At 43.4% G+C, this 14,661-nt stretch overlaps 1 protein-coding gene across 8 annotated transcripts in view; it reads left to right on the forward strand.

Annotated features, from left to right (window-relative positions):
• Positions 1 to 1,617: 1,617 nt before the first annotated feature.
• Positions 1,618 to 14,661, forward strand: part of CELF1 (CUGBP Elav-like family member 1) — a 70,029-nt gene continuing 56,985 nt past the window's right edge. For 7 of the 8 annotated variants that reach the window (XM_080931364.1, XM_080931358.1, XM_080931357.1 and 4 more), the window contains exon 1: positions 1,618 to 1,797. The gene's annotated coding sequence lies outside the window, so the exon portion shown is untranslated. Of the gene's footprint in view, positions 1,798 to 12,593; positions 12,703 to 14,661 lie in introns of all 8 variants that reach the window. The other variant, XM_080931363.1, reaches the window with a different exon arrangement.

The following is a 14,661-nucleotide window of genomic DNA, read 5'->3' on the forward strand; positions in this document are numbered from 1 at the left end:
GTCTGTGGTTTGCAGTTTGGATCCTGAACCCAGCAGTCTCCCTGATATACCTATCAGCCTTTGAATAAAGAAACCTTTTTCTGGTTCAAACTTGGTTTTCATAGTGGATTATTCCCAAATTCTCAAATCTTAACAATGCAAGTGTCATTTTCATCATTATTTCTCCCATGAAACAAATTCTCCTATTAAATAACTCTAAGGACTCTTAGAAATCTTCCATTACCAGCAGGACTAACTTTTTCTCCTAACAGATTTTTTGCTAAGAGTCTTTTTCAAGAACTAGTTAAAAATATAAATGTTCTATCTTTCATAACCACTTTAGTTTTTCCCAACCTATTCATTTATATGCATCTAATTTACTTTACATCTTTAACTCCATCCCCATCAATCAACAATGAAGATGGAAAAGCAATTTGAAAATTGGAAAGAACAATCTAGGTGTGGTGGTACACCTTTAATCCCAGCATTCAAGGGAGGCAGAGGCAGGCAGATCTCCGAGTTCAAGGCCAGTCTCAGTTACAGAGTGAGTTCTAAGACAGCCAGTGGTACACAGAGAATCTGTCTCAAAAAACCCCAAAGCTTTACAGTACAATTAGGTAATTAGAAAATGCACAACCTATGGACTAATTGTTTTCCTCTACATGATTGTGTCTCCAGCACATGGGAAAAGTCTTGGCAGCTGCTGCTTGGGGCAGGGGTGGGGGTACCTCTGTGAGTGTGGTAAGGTAGGGAATAATCAACATTTGTGGGCATATAATTTTTTTTTCTACTCTAGGAAGCTAAGTGATAAAGAGAAATAATTGCCAATCCATGAGTAATTTGTAAATTGATGGAACCTCAACCTCCCAGAACTAAGTTTGTTTCTCAATCTGTTATTTCATTGTCTCGTAGACTTTGTAAATAAACAACACTTTATATGTGCATCCATCTAGACCCAGGGTAGGAATACTGACTCCTAAAAGGGGGGGGGATGGGATATTAAAAATGTTTTTATTGTTAATTTTTTTCCTAAGAAGAGTAGGTTTGGACTGGGTAGTCTCTTAATAGAATTCTTAAGAGCTTCCTGGTGCCGCAGGGATTTTTGCCAGATTGCACACGCATGATCAACATCTCTGTACAAGGCACTTCCCTAACTCTGAAAGCTTGTAACACACATTCCACAAGAAAGGCCTGGGTGAAGCTGTCTGTTTGCTGGTGTGCAAAACGAAGGGTGTGCCCTGTGTCCAGTGTTAGCCAAACACCATCATTCATTCATTCATTCATTTCATTAGATATTTATTATGTGTACTTTCATTACCAAGCTGTGTTGCTTGCTCACCAGCATGTGCGTTGCGCAGAGGCAAGAACTTCAGATTCCCAGGCGGGGGTCTTCCCTGGAGAACAGCTCTGAGACAAAGAGATGCACCCTTGCAGTTCCCAGGGCTGAGGGCTCCGCCCGCGGCCCCCAGGGTTTCAGAGCGGCTGCTCCTCTACTCCCCGGCCAGTGGGGGCGCTGCAGCGCACACACTCGGCCCGCCCCTGCGCGGCGCGGCGCTCGGATCCGCGCTGGCGGGCGGCGTCGCGGTGGTACGTTCCCCTTAGCCGCCCTCCCCCTCCTCCGCGGCCCTCCCTGCCGGTGGTAGGTGCCGGAAGTGCCGCCATTTTGGGCTGTTCTGCTCTGGCGGCGGTGGCAGCGGCAGAGGCGGCGGCGGCGGGACGCGGAGGCTCCCCCGGGATTCAGCCTCAGCGGCGAGGCAGCGGCGGCTGCGGAGGCGCAGGCAGCAGCTGAGGCAGCGGCAGGCTCAGGTGCAGCCGCTGGTGAGTGCGGCGGCCCTAGGATAACGGGCCGCGGGAGGGAGGGAAGACAGGCTGAAGGGAGGCGCCGCGGGGCGGGTCCGGTGCGGGCGGCTACGGGTCACAGGGCCCTCCGGGCGCGGTCGCTCCCGGTCCCCCGCGCCCCTGGGACAGGGCCGCGGACTGCTCGGAACTCGGGGCCCATTCGCGTCCGCCTGGCGCACGCCCCTGCTCCCCGGGAGATCCGCCCTCCTCGTGGCCTTGCCCCAGATCCCTTGCCCTTTGCCTTCACTCTCCAGGCCCTGAGGGCTTACTTAGTTCCTGCACGCTCCCGAGTCCTCCTCGTTGGGTCCGCTGTGCGAGATCCCAGCTGTCTGCCCGAGATGCCTCTTCCCTGACCCTGTCGCCCCACGTGTTCTTCGTGCCCACCCAGGGGGTGTCCCAGATTCCCGCCCCTAGAAGGCAGCGCTTCTCTGGAACCTCCAGAGCTCTTCCAGTTCTCGCCCTGGGTCCGCTTTGGCTCGCCCTACCCCCACATCAGGTGCTCACCCAGTCAAGGCCTAGTAGCAGGGCTTGAATCTCGCACCCAGGAGCGCGGACAGCTCTTGAATGTGCTTGCTTCTCTAGGTACCAGGCTTTGGATTTAAAGTCGGTGGTGACTCGGTTGTGATGGTCCCGGCAGGATGTTGTTTTAATTCTCTCAGACCATTACATATGCTTTTAAGGAGCTTCTCATTGGGTTAGAAACTGATTCCCGGTGAAAGTGCGAGATTTTGGTCAGAGCTTGTTTAGGCAAAACAGAATCTCTTTCTGGTCCTCAGTTAATGCTGTATAAAAGCTGTTGAACAGTTTTAAAGAGCATAGAGTCTGTTCATAGTATCTGCATTGTTAGGAGGTTACAAACCCCTTTGCACACTTAGAAGGAACTTAACCTTTAAAAGCTCTCTTCTCTGTCTTCGATTCTCTGAATTAAAGAGGTTTTAATTGCATGTTTTCACCTTTTCCACAGTTCGTTTCTTTTTAAATCCTTAGAATGACGTTGTTTTCAGATAGAATAGCTTAGAGTTCTTTTTGTTTTTGGCATTAACTTGGAAAACTATGGAGGTTAGAATGGACAAACTGCAGCTACACGGATTTTTCTCTATAGGAAGGATTGAAGCCGTGCTTATGGTAAAGCAAACCTGGAACTTTCTGCTGTTACTTTAGATGTCAAGCTTATGGGTCCTCTTGGTTCCTTCTTTTCCACTACCTGTCTCTTAAGAATGGCTCTTGGCTAGTAGGTCTCCACTTCTCTCATGGGTTTTCTTTTTTCAAGGATCCATTAGGGGGGCTGTTACAGATTGTTGAAACTTTTTTTTTTCAGGGCCTTGGCTTCCTCATAAAGGAAAGTGCTTATTTGCCCGAGGTTGTTATAACAAGTGCTTTTAAAGCATCTCCCACCAACGTTTTGCTTGCTTTGCCTGTTTAAAAACATTTACAGCAGTATGAGCAGTGATGCAGACTTAAGATGTGATGGAGTGGGATGGGCTCTGGGCTTGAAGTTAGAAAGTCTAATCATTCTTTCACTGTGATGATGTTTATTTTAATCTTCACAGTCCTCTAGGACTTGATGTCCATTTCACTTGGTTTGGTTCCCTGTGAATGGACCTGTGGGCTGCTGGGCAGATAGTGAAAACTGGAGCCAGAATGACTTAATTTCTAAAGATATTTGCATACTTTTGTTACAGAAGTTGCAGATTCGTTATAAAAATACAGGTAACGTAAATGGGAAGAAATCTTACCTTTCAGAGATTGTTGTTAAAATGGGGGGGGGGTTCAACTTTACCCCACCCAACAAGACAGGGTCTTCAGGGTCTTCCTATGTGGTCCTGACTGACGTAGCTCCCAAGTTATGGGATTATGGTGAACACCACCACATCTTTCCAAACTTGTCTTCATCATTTCCATCTTTCTCTTGTTGGTGTGTAGTGTTTTTTTGTGGTGTTGGGCATAAAGCTCTTAGCCTCCTACAGCTGAAAGGGATGCTGTCTCCCACTGAGTGTTTTCCCTAGTCCACATTCTTTTCTTTTTTCCCTAGGGGTAAGATCTTAATTTTCTGCAGTTCAAGATGACCTTGAAATTCACTGCAATTCTGCCTCAGTTTCCCAAGCGCTAGATTACTGGTACATGTTACCATGTCTGTCTTGTACATGGTGGAGAAGCATTTATTTACCAAAGTAGGCTTATCCTAGTCAGTTTGGCCATGTTGCCCCTTTTCCCCATCTTGAAATCTTGACCTCTTACCTCTGTCTCCCAAGTTGTAGAAAAACAAGTGTCACTATACCTGGCTATGATGAAGCTTTAATAGCAGGTGGTAGGCTTCGTCTGTTTTACTAACCATACTTTATTCTTAAGTAGATGGTGTTTTGTCAGCTTGTTTGTGTGTATGACACATGTGTTCTGCCCAGGGGGATCAGAAGAGGGTGCTGGGACCCCCAGGAGTTGGAGTTAGAGAAATTGTTGTGAGCCACCACATACTCGTAATGTGGTGTGATTCAAACTCAGATCCTTTGAGCCAACTCTCCAGCTCCCAGCAACACTTTAAATAATTTTAAATAATGATCTGTATTTAATAGTTTCTGCTCATATGAGTTAGACTAGTAGATACTCCATGCAGTTTAGAAGCAGAAGAATCCCTTATTTAAACATGTGGGCCAGAAGAGTAAGACAGAACAGAGACCTAACATTGTGTATATGTCCACTGTGTGTGTGTGTGTGTGTGTGTGTGTGTGTGTGTGTGTGTGTGTGTGTGTGTTTAATGAAGATTGGGGCTCTGTTACCAAATGCAGAGTGTGGGTACTAAATTTGGTGCCCCTCCTTTTACTGCACTGCAGCTTCCTTAACTTTGTTTTCCTGGGAGACTGGACCTAATAAGGAAGTAGGTTGTTAGATGGTAGCAGTAGTGGATGCCTTGGGAAAAAACAGCTGGCATTTAGAGGAAGCAAGAGCACATAGGCTCCTCTGCCCAGGGATTTTGGTCTTTCCAACAAATATCTCTGTATCCCCCGCCTCCTAAGACAAGGGAGGGTTTCTCTGTGTGTAGCCCCTGCTGTCCTTAAACTCACAGAGATTCACTTGCCTCTGCCTTCAGAATGCTGGGATCAAAGGTGTGCGCCACCATCCAGCTAGGTCTATACTCTGTAAACCAGCAAGTAATAGGATTTGGTTAAGTTCTTTCATCTGCCTTGTAAAAGTGCTTTTCTTGAAATAGAATTCACACACTATATAATTTATCCATTTAAGGTATACAAGTCAGTGGTTTTAAATTTAGAATTACTGGTTTTTGTTGTTGACAGTAGCCTGGCTATGTAGTCCTGGGTAGCCTCAAACTTACTGCCTGCCTTCCAAGTACTGGTACTAACAGAAATGTGTCACATGTCTGGCCTGTTTTTTGTTTTTATTTCTTTTGCTTACAGGTTCACTATCCCATATTCTGAATGGCTTGAGTCCATAGGTCCAGAGGTACTCTGAGGTTTAAGGTGTTTGTTTTTATTTTTCTGAGACAATGTCTCACAATGTAGCTCTAACCAGCTAGTAGACTCCACTGCCTCAAACTCAGAGATCTACCTGCCACTGCCAAGTGATAGGATTAAAGGCATGTGCGCAGTGATGACCAACTAGGGTTTGGTTAAAAAAGATTTTTGGGGGTAGGGATATTTACATGTACATAATGAGATGTCTTGAAGTACCAACATGAGCTCTATTTAACTATCCTGTATACTTTCTGCATGTAGCCTGGGGTGCCCAGCATATATACTCAGAAGTAGGCTAGCCAGCTTATGTGGTGACTATGCTTGAAAAACCTTTATGCTAGTTCTGTGGCAGCTATACTAGCTTATTTTTAAATTTAATTCGTTACTAATTTTGACACTGGGCCTTACTATGTAGCTTTGGCTGGCCTAGAACTCAAGTAGACAGGCTGGTGCCTGACTCTGCTTCCTGAGTACTGGGATTAAAGGCGTGGACTACGTGGTCATTTTAATTGTGCATCCCTGTGTGTTTGTGGAGAGAGAGAGAGAGAATGAATATGCATGCCAGTTGTGTGCAAGCACCCATAGAAGCCAGAAGAGAGCATGGCATCTCTCCAGAGCTAGAATTACAGGCTGTTGTGAGCTATCTGATAAGGGGGTCAGGACCTGCACAGCATGAAATGGTCCTAATCACCAAATTATCATGTATTCCAGGCTAGTCTTGAATTAGCTAGAAATATGAGGATGACCTTGGAAGTCTGATTCCCCAACTTGTAACTTCCAAGGGCTATGATTTTAGAGGTATATCACTACTTCAGGTTTTTGTGGTACTGGGGATTTAACCCATACTCACCCATACTCAGAGCTTTGTGTATATAAAGGAAGTACTCTGCCAACCAAGCCCCATTTCAAGCCCACTTAAGCCATTTTATAATCTCAGCAGTGATAAGCATCCCAGGTTTTTCTTGCTTTTCAACACTTGTTTCTGTGATTTTGTTTAACATATATTTATTTGTGCATGGGTCGCTGTGTAGGTGTGTGCTTGCTGTGGTACAATGTGGAAAAGAAGCTGGAAGACAGTTTTTGAGATTCATTTTTCTCTTACCATATGGCTCTTGGGGAGAGAGTTGGTTCTTTCCTTCTACCAAGAGGGTCTTGGAACTCAGGCCATCGATCTTGGCAACAGGCATCTTTAACTGCTGAGCCATCTTGGTGGACCTTGTATCCATACTCATTTGATTTTATACTTTATTTTTATTTATGTGTATGAGTGTATCTGTGTGTCACATGTATGTACTCACCCATGCAGACCAGAAGAGGGTGCTGGATGCCCAAAAGCTGGAGTTACAGGTGGTTGTTGTGAGCTGTCTCATGGGTAGCTGGGAACCAAATTTGGGCTTAGATCTTTTGGAAGAGCACAGCAAGCATCTTTAACTGCTAAGCCACATCTTCAGCCCCCACTGTCTTTGTTTTTAATAAAAATTTTTATTTAGTTTTATGTATGTGTCTTTGCTGTATGTATGTATGTATGCATGCGCATCATAATTGTGCCTGGTGTCCTTGAAGTCAGAAGAGGTAGTGAGATCCTCTGGAGCTGGAGTTACAGGTGGTTATAAGCTGCCACATAAGTACTAGGAACTGAACTGTTCTTTTGGAAGAACAGAAAAGTGCTTTTAACTGCTGATCCACCTCTCCTGTCCCTATTTTTTTTTTTAAGATTTGTTTGTTTGTTTATTTATTTATTATATAAATATACTAGCTGTCTTCAGACACACCAGAAGAGGGCATCAGATCTTATTACAGATGGTTGTGAGCCATCATGTGGTTGCTGGGAATTGAACTCAGGACCCATGGAAGAATGGTCAGTGCTTTTAACTGCTGAGCCAGCCCTTCAGTCCTTCTGTTCCTATTTTTGTTTGGTCTATGCTGTAGTCTGTCCCCTAACCTCCCCTTTTGGTTTCGTTTTGATTTCAAGACAAGAAGAGTCTTTTGTATCCCAGGCTGGCCTTAACTTGTGGTAGGGGCAGAGATGGCCTGAACTTCTGATTGACTTTTCTCCACTTCTCAAGAGCTGGTGGCATGGGTCCTATACCATATCTCTGTGGTTCTGGATATTGAGCCCAGATTAACCTTCCCCTTCCCAGCACCTAGTTTACTTTTTGTTTTGTTTCTTGATACAGGATTTTGTCCCAAGCTGTCCTCAAATACAATTTGTAGCTGAGGATGACCTTTAATTTTTTATTTATATCTTGTTTGAGACAAGATCTCTAGATATTCCTGGCTGTCCTGGAACTCTCTATAGACCAGGATAACCTTGAACTCACAGAGGCCCACCTGCTTCTGCCTCCTCCCAATGCTGGGATTAAAGATGTGTGCCACTGTGCCTTGCTATTCTCCTGCTTCTTACCTCTTTTTTAAAAACTGAGGTTCCAGGTGTGCCATTATGCCTTCGTTCAACTGCTCTTTGCCCACCCTACCCCCCTTCCCGGTGCTTTTAGACCCAATCTTTTTTCTTTGTAGTATCTTACTGTCTCCCAAGTTGGAATCACAAGAGGTTCCAGAATTGGTTACTTTTAATTTACCCACTGTCTTGGCACACAGTAACAGCCAACAGGAATAGGCAAGTAAAATAATAAACAAGAAACATTGGATAAAAATCTGAGACTTTCTGTAATTGAGAGTTAGTGTTTTTTTAATTGTAGAATCCTTAACGTGGAAACTTAATGGTGTGAAAAAATGGTGTGTCTTGCATGCCACACATCTTGAGAGGAAAGTTGTAATAGTCTGGCATGTTAGACTTATAAACTGTTATCACCACTATGACTTTCGTTTCCTGTCTTTAAAGATAAGTGGAATTGGAGAGGTGGCTTGGGCTAAGATGGACCTACTTCCAGTTTGCAGTACCCATGTGTCAGCTCACAACTGTCTGTAACTCTAGTTCCAAAGGATCTTGGCTTTTGTAGGTCAGCATGTCATGCACATGTGTGTGTAGCAGCAACATACACACATTCTCTCTCTCTCTCTCTCTCTCTCTCTCTCTCTCTCTCTCTCTCTCTCTCTCTAATACTCTGGACTTGGGCAGTGTGGATAATTTCCTTTGTTACAGTACTGTTCTGTTTTTCTAAATGTTTTTGTTTTTTGAGAATTTTATACACTACATGTCTTTGGGTCACTGTTGCTGTGATGAAATGCCACTAAAAGCAACCTGGGGAGGAAGGGGTTTTGGCTTACACTTCCACATTGTAGTTCAGCATTGAAAATCAGGACAGGAATTCAGACAGGGCGGGAACATGGAGGTAAGGAGCTGATGTTGAGGCCATGAAGGCATGCTGCTTGCTTTTTCCTCATGGCTTGCTTAGCCTGCTTTCTTATAGAATCCAGGACCTCCAGCTCAGAGGCAACATCCACAAAGAGCTAGGCCTCTCCTATCAATCACTAATGAAGAAAATATCCTACAGGCTTGCCCCACCTTATGGAGGCATTTTGTTAATTGAGGTTCCCTCCTCTCAGATGACTTTGGGTATGTCAAATTGAAATAAAACTACCCAGAACAGTATATTTTGATTATATTACATTCTTTCCCCTTCATCCAGTACCGTTCTTATCTCACGGGTAAGCAGTGCAGTGGAGTGAGCCGCACAGCCTGGGTAAAGTGCCTGGCAGTGCTGCACACGAACAGTAGCTACTGAGTGCTCCTTTCATTTCCTCTTTGAGTGTATTTTAGTATTCCTGTGCCTGTGATTCTTTAAGCCCAATTCATGCATTTAAAATGCCTTACTAAATAAGGTGCTCTTCCCCCACAGACTTGTTTGTGTATATGTATGTGGACATATTTGTGATGTCATAATGTGGAGACAGAAAACAATTTGCAGTAGTCAGCTCTCTCCTATGTAGATTCTGGGGAATTAACCAGTCAGACTTGGTGGCAAGCATCTGTTGAATGATCCTATGGGTCCCCCATAGAATTTTTTAATCTACTGTTCCTTGTGAAATGCTTGATAATAATGGTTTCTAGATACATCCTTACTATTTTGTATTTAAATCTGTTGATAGGGAGTCTCTGTGTTCACAGTTGGATCTCTCTTCACAGTTGGATATATCAAACTTGTTGCAAGCTATTAAGGGTTTCTTACTAGTTTACTAAGTGGTAACTAGAGTTAAGAGTTGGGCCTGCTGGTGGTGGCCCACACCTCTAATCCCAGTACTTAGGAGGCAGAGGCAGGTGGATCTGAGTTGGAGGCCAGCCTAGTCCAACCTCTGCCCTTGCAACCTCCCCACCCAAAAGAAAATAAAGATACACAAACAGAAAACCAAAGCATAGAAAATATGGCATCATGGAAGCTGTGTGTCCCACAGTATACCCCTCTGTCCACACATCTTTGCTTGCAAATGTTCATTATAATAAGTCAATGGTCTGGTTCAAAGACTGGCTTCTGTGACACCATCAACATTGGTTGCTCACCAGGGGTTCTCCTGTTATTTCCCTGTGCCTTGGAGATCCTGCAGCTTTGGACTAGCAGGACTAGCCCTTTCACATGTTTAGACAGTTCACAGATGAGGTAGTTTTTTGGGGTGGGCCAATTCAAAGCCCTGGATACGTGCATGGGTGGTAGGTCCATTGAGCTGATCAGCTGGGGTAGGAGAAGGGGGGGCAGAAATGATCAGCTCTCCCACTCTCATCCTCTTAGGCTGGCTCATTCACTGCACTCAGTGCCCCCATAGCTGGCTCCAATGTGCTTCCCAGTTGAAGCATAGGACCCTTTCTCCCCTCTCCCAAGTACTGCAGTGGGCAAGAGGGATCAGTCCAAGGACTCTCCTACTGTCAGTGCTGGTACATCTCTGTGTTCCTTATAAGGACCAGCTTCACTGTGTTGCCCCAGTCCTCCTAACCATAGCAGGTGGCAAGGATGAGGGCGTCACCTCTGAACCCACCACATGCTCCTGCCACTCACTAGCTGTAGTACTTGGGGGGGAGTGGGTCTTGTACCTTGTCTGGGCAGCACAGTAGAGGTGGCCATGGTGGAGGGGGTGCAGGTGAGTCTGTTCTACCATTCATGTGGTATGAGGTGGTATGGGCACTGGGGTAATGCTTCTCCCAGACCCTTGCCTCAACCCTCCACCTGAGGCAGTTGGGTGAACTGACCTAGAGAGCATGAGCTGTCAGGCTTTTTTAGTGTTAGGTCTTTTTTAAAAAAGTCCTTTGTTTGGATTTATGTAACATTGCTGTTCTTCAGCAAAAGAATCTCCAGGTTAGGAACTGTTGCAAGTTTCTCTTTGTTCTTTTACTTTTTTGTTTCCTGTAAGGTGGAAGCAAATTCTAGCAGGGAATAGGGAATGTGATACTTGGTGTTAATGTAGGGCAACTAATAGTCTATTCTGAGTAGACCTTGTTTTGGACAAGACCTTATTTGCATATATGTTAAAATTTTGTTATCAGAGCTTAAAGAAAAAAAATTCTATTATCTGTCTGTCTTTTTGGGGATGTGGGTGGGGTTTGGGGAGACAGGGTTTGCCTGGCTGTCCTGGAACTCTGTAGACCAGACTGGCTTTGAAATCTGATCCCATCAGCCTCTGCCTACCAAGTACTGGATTAAGGTGTGTGCAACTACCGCTGGACTGGAACAGATCATTTACTGTAGAGGCTTTTCCCAGTTTCTTTGTGATTGCATCTTTCTTGTGGGGGATATATTCTTTTCCACTAATCTGCCCTCACACACTATAGTCACCTAGCTCAGTGATTCTCCCCTGGGTGAATTCTGTCTGTCTTGGTGATGCTGCTGCTGACTTCTGTATTTGGTTGTAGTGGGCTATTACTATGGAGAAATCCTGTGCTGCCGTCTTATAGGGACTAAGGAGCGGAAGGATAACATGATAGTGACGACTACTTAAAATTTATAACCATTTGATATTGTATCTAGCTGATTATTTCCTCCTGGTGAATCAGTACTGGCTATGGAAGGAGAGTCATTTAAAGCTGTATAAGAGGCTTTCTTCAAGGATATTTTACTGGCAGCTGTCTGTGAGGTAAAAGATTATTTGTTAGGTCTCTCTCATATGGTAGAAAAGTTTATATACTATTGAGTTAATATCCCAGGCCCTCCCTTATTATGGAACAGGGTCTTACTGCGTTTTCCAAGTTGGCCTTGAACTCTTCTTGATCCTTCTTCAGTCCTCTGGAGTACTTAGGATTTCAAACTTGGGCCATCAAGCCTTGTTAGGTCCATATTTTTTAGTAAGAAAAGCAAGCATTAGACTTTGTTTTTTGGTTTTCGAACAGAATTTTTCTGTGTATCCTTGGCTGGCCTGGAACTTGCTCTGTAGACCAGCCTGGCCTTGAACTCTGATTGAGATCCGACTTCTGCCTCCTGAGTGCTTGGGATTAAAGATGAGCACCACTGGGCTGCAAACATTGTATTTTGTATTTAGCAGTGTCCTTCCGTTTCTCTCTGCTCCTAATTCAATCACATTTGCCTTAAAACTTTTAAAAATGGATTTTAAAAATTCATTTTAAAAATGATTTATTTATTTATTATATATAAGTACACTGTTGCTGTCTTCAGACACACCAGAAGAGGGCATCAGATCTCATTACAGATGGTTGTGAGCCACCATGTGGTTGCTGGGATTTGAACTCAGGACCTCTGAAGAGCAGTCAGTGCTCTTAACCACTGAGCTATCTTGCCAGCCCAGAAATTCATTTTTTAATGGCACATAACTTTAATTCCAGTATTTGGGATACCAAGGCAGCAGCTCTGTGAATTCAAGGTCAGCCTAGTCTACATAGCAAGTTGCAGACCAGCCAGAGTTATAAGGTGAGAACCTTTCTCAAAAACAAAACAATTGAACAGTAGCATGTGGGGCAGGGTGTTGCCCAAGCCATAGAGTGCATGTGCAGGTCTAAGGACTTTCTTGGTGTAGTGTAGGCTCCTTCTACCCTTTGGCAGCCTTTACCTGCTTAGCCATCTTCCTTGGCTCTTGCTTATCTTTTTTCTTGCTCATTCATGTAATAGCTTATATGAGTTCATATTTTGTTAATGGCACCTTCATTTAAGTAAAAATTTGAGGTTTTTGAGGAACAGAAATCACTCTTATGTTTATTCTGTTTTTTTTTAGTATCTTTTTTAGGAGCCCTGGTCACACTCTGGGTTAGCATGTAGCATTTTAGTGCAGGCTTTCAAGGCATCAAGGCAGACCATGAAGTCAGGGTTCTCTCCCCTTCTCTTCTCAGCACTGGATTACAGGTGTGAGTTACTACTTGTGGCCTTTCTTCAAATTTTTGTTGATTTGTTTGTTTTTGGTTTTTTGACACAGGATTTTCCTGTGTAGACCCGGGTGTCCTGGAACTCCCTCTGTAGACCAGCCTGGCCTTGAATTCACAGAGCCATCTATCTGTCCTGCCTCTTGAGTATTGGAGTTAAAGGTGAGCACCATCACAGCCCACCCTTAATGGATACTTTTCATGACTAATTTGTTTGTTTTAGATATGCATAACTGACAAGTAGTATTGTTTCCTGATTGAACTTAATCATTATTTTGCAGAGTTTTTGTGAGGCATATGGAACTCATTTTCATTTTTTGTTAAGTAACTCATTTAAAATTGTTTGCTTTTCCTTTTTTTTCTTTTATTCTGACCAGGGTTTCTCTGTAAAGTTTCTGCACAAGTACACATACACACACACACACACACACACACCAGTGCTAGGAGTAAAGGCATGTGGCACACTTTATTTATTTTTCTCTTAAAAATAAATGCTAATGGGCTTGAGTGGAACACAGCAGTGTAGGTTGACCATTGCTTGAGACTTTGGATAAAGGACCATGATAGTGGCTGTGTCTCAGATGGTGGAGCCTGTCTGGTGTGGACTCAGTAAGTTCATGAATTATCTCTAATGGGAATAGCACAGTGCTGTATTTCTGTTTGAGAATTAATTAATAAGGGAAAGAAGGAAGCTATGAAAGGACAGTTTAGTATTTCTAATTTGGTTGTTTTTATTTCTTTAATTATTTGGGTTTTTTAGTAAGTAGACCAACTACCAGAGAAATGTGAAAATTCCCTTTTTTAAAAACAAAACAAACAAACAAAAAAAAAAACAACCAGGGTTTCTGTTGCTCTTATTGTCCTGGAACTCACTATGTAGAACAGGCTGGCCTTGAACTCATACAGAATAGCATGGGTCACTATATCCCAGCTATGAAAATTCCCTCTTTTCTTCCTTCCTTCTTTTTCTTCTTCCTTCCTTCCTTCTTCCTTTCTTTCTTTCTTCCTTCCTTCCTTCCTTCCTTCCTTTTTTTTTTTTTTTTTTTTTTTGTGAGATTGTTTTTTGTAACAGAGCCCTGGCTGTTCTGGATTCTCTTTGTAGACCATCCTGCTCTAGAGCTCACAGAGATCCACCTCTTCCTACCTATTGAGTACTAGGATTAAAGTTGTGTGCCAGCCACCAACACCAGCCCCAAATCCTTTTTGTTTTAGTGAACAGGAATTAGAAGTAAACAAATGAACTTCTGTACAGTAAGGTGCAGTTTTGTAGTATAGATACAGCTATAGGATATTTGCTGCTGGGTCACAGTGTGATGGTAAGTATGGTCTAGTGCTGAACCACTTTGTTTCTCTGAATAAACAGACTTGTGAATGGTCTGTTTTGTCCCTCATGCCTGGGTGCTGTGTGCATAGTATGGAACTGGATGACGTGCATGGAGGAAGCTCTAGAGTTCCTACTCTTTACTTATACCAGGGCTTTACATAGAGCAAACATTTGCTCAGTGCTCCATTATCTGGTAGAGTGTTTGAAGCAGTTCAGTGTTAAGGACTAGGAAGAGGAAGAAAACATTGAAATTCTGACTCTTAAGTTGCTGTCTCCTGTAGATAGAGTATGCCTCATGCACCTTTTTTGGAGCAACTTTTTTTTTTTTTGAAGTTACATTGGCTAGAATCTGCCATAAAAGCTATGTGAGGCTCTATAATCTGGAAACATATACCAACTTAGTCAGAAGACAGTCATGACTTTCCTATAGTGTGAAGGAAAAAGATTTGACATATAGCTGGGAGTCTTAAGTTTTTTTCCTTTTCTCAGCCAAGATTTTTTTTTTTTTTTTTTTTAAGGGATGTGTAAAAGGGCATCAGATCTCATTATGATGGTTGTGATCCACCATGTGTTTTCTGTTTTCAGGGATTTGAGCTCAGGACCTCTGGAAGAGCAGTCGGTGCTCTTAACCACTGAGGCATCTCTCCAGCTCTCTCTCTTTTTTTTTTTTTTTTTTTTTTTTTAAACTTAATGTTCATTTATCTGGTGTAATTTCTGTGGAATAAGAGACATCTGTAGAAAAACCTTAGTGTTCTGAGAAGCTTACAAATTAGCAAAGTATTTTCTGTAGAATTCTG

The sequence above is a fragment of the Micromys minutus genome, assembly GCF_963924665.1.
Source record: "Micromys minutus genome assembly, chromosome: 17".
Taxonomy (NCBI): domain Eukaryota; kingdom Metazoa; phylum Chordata; class Mammalia; order Rodentia; family Muridae; genus Micromys; species Micromys minutus.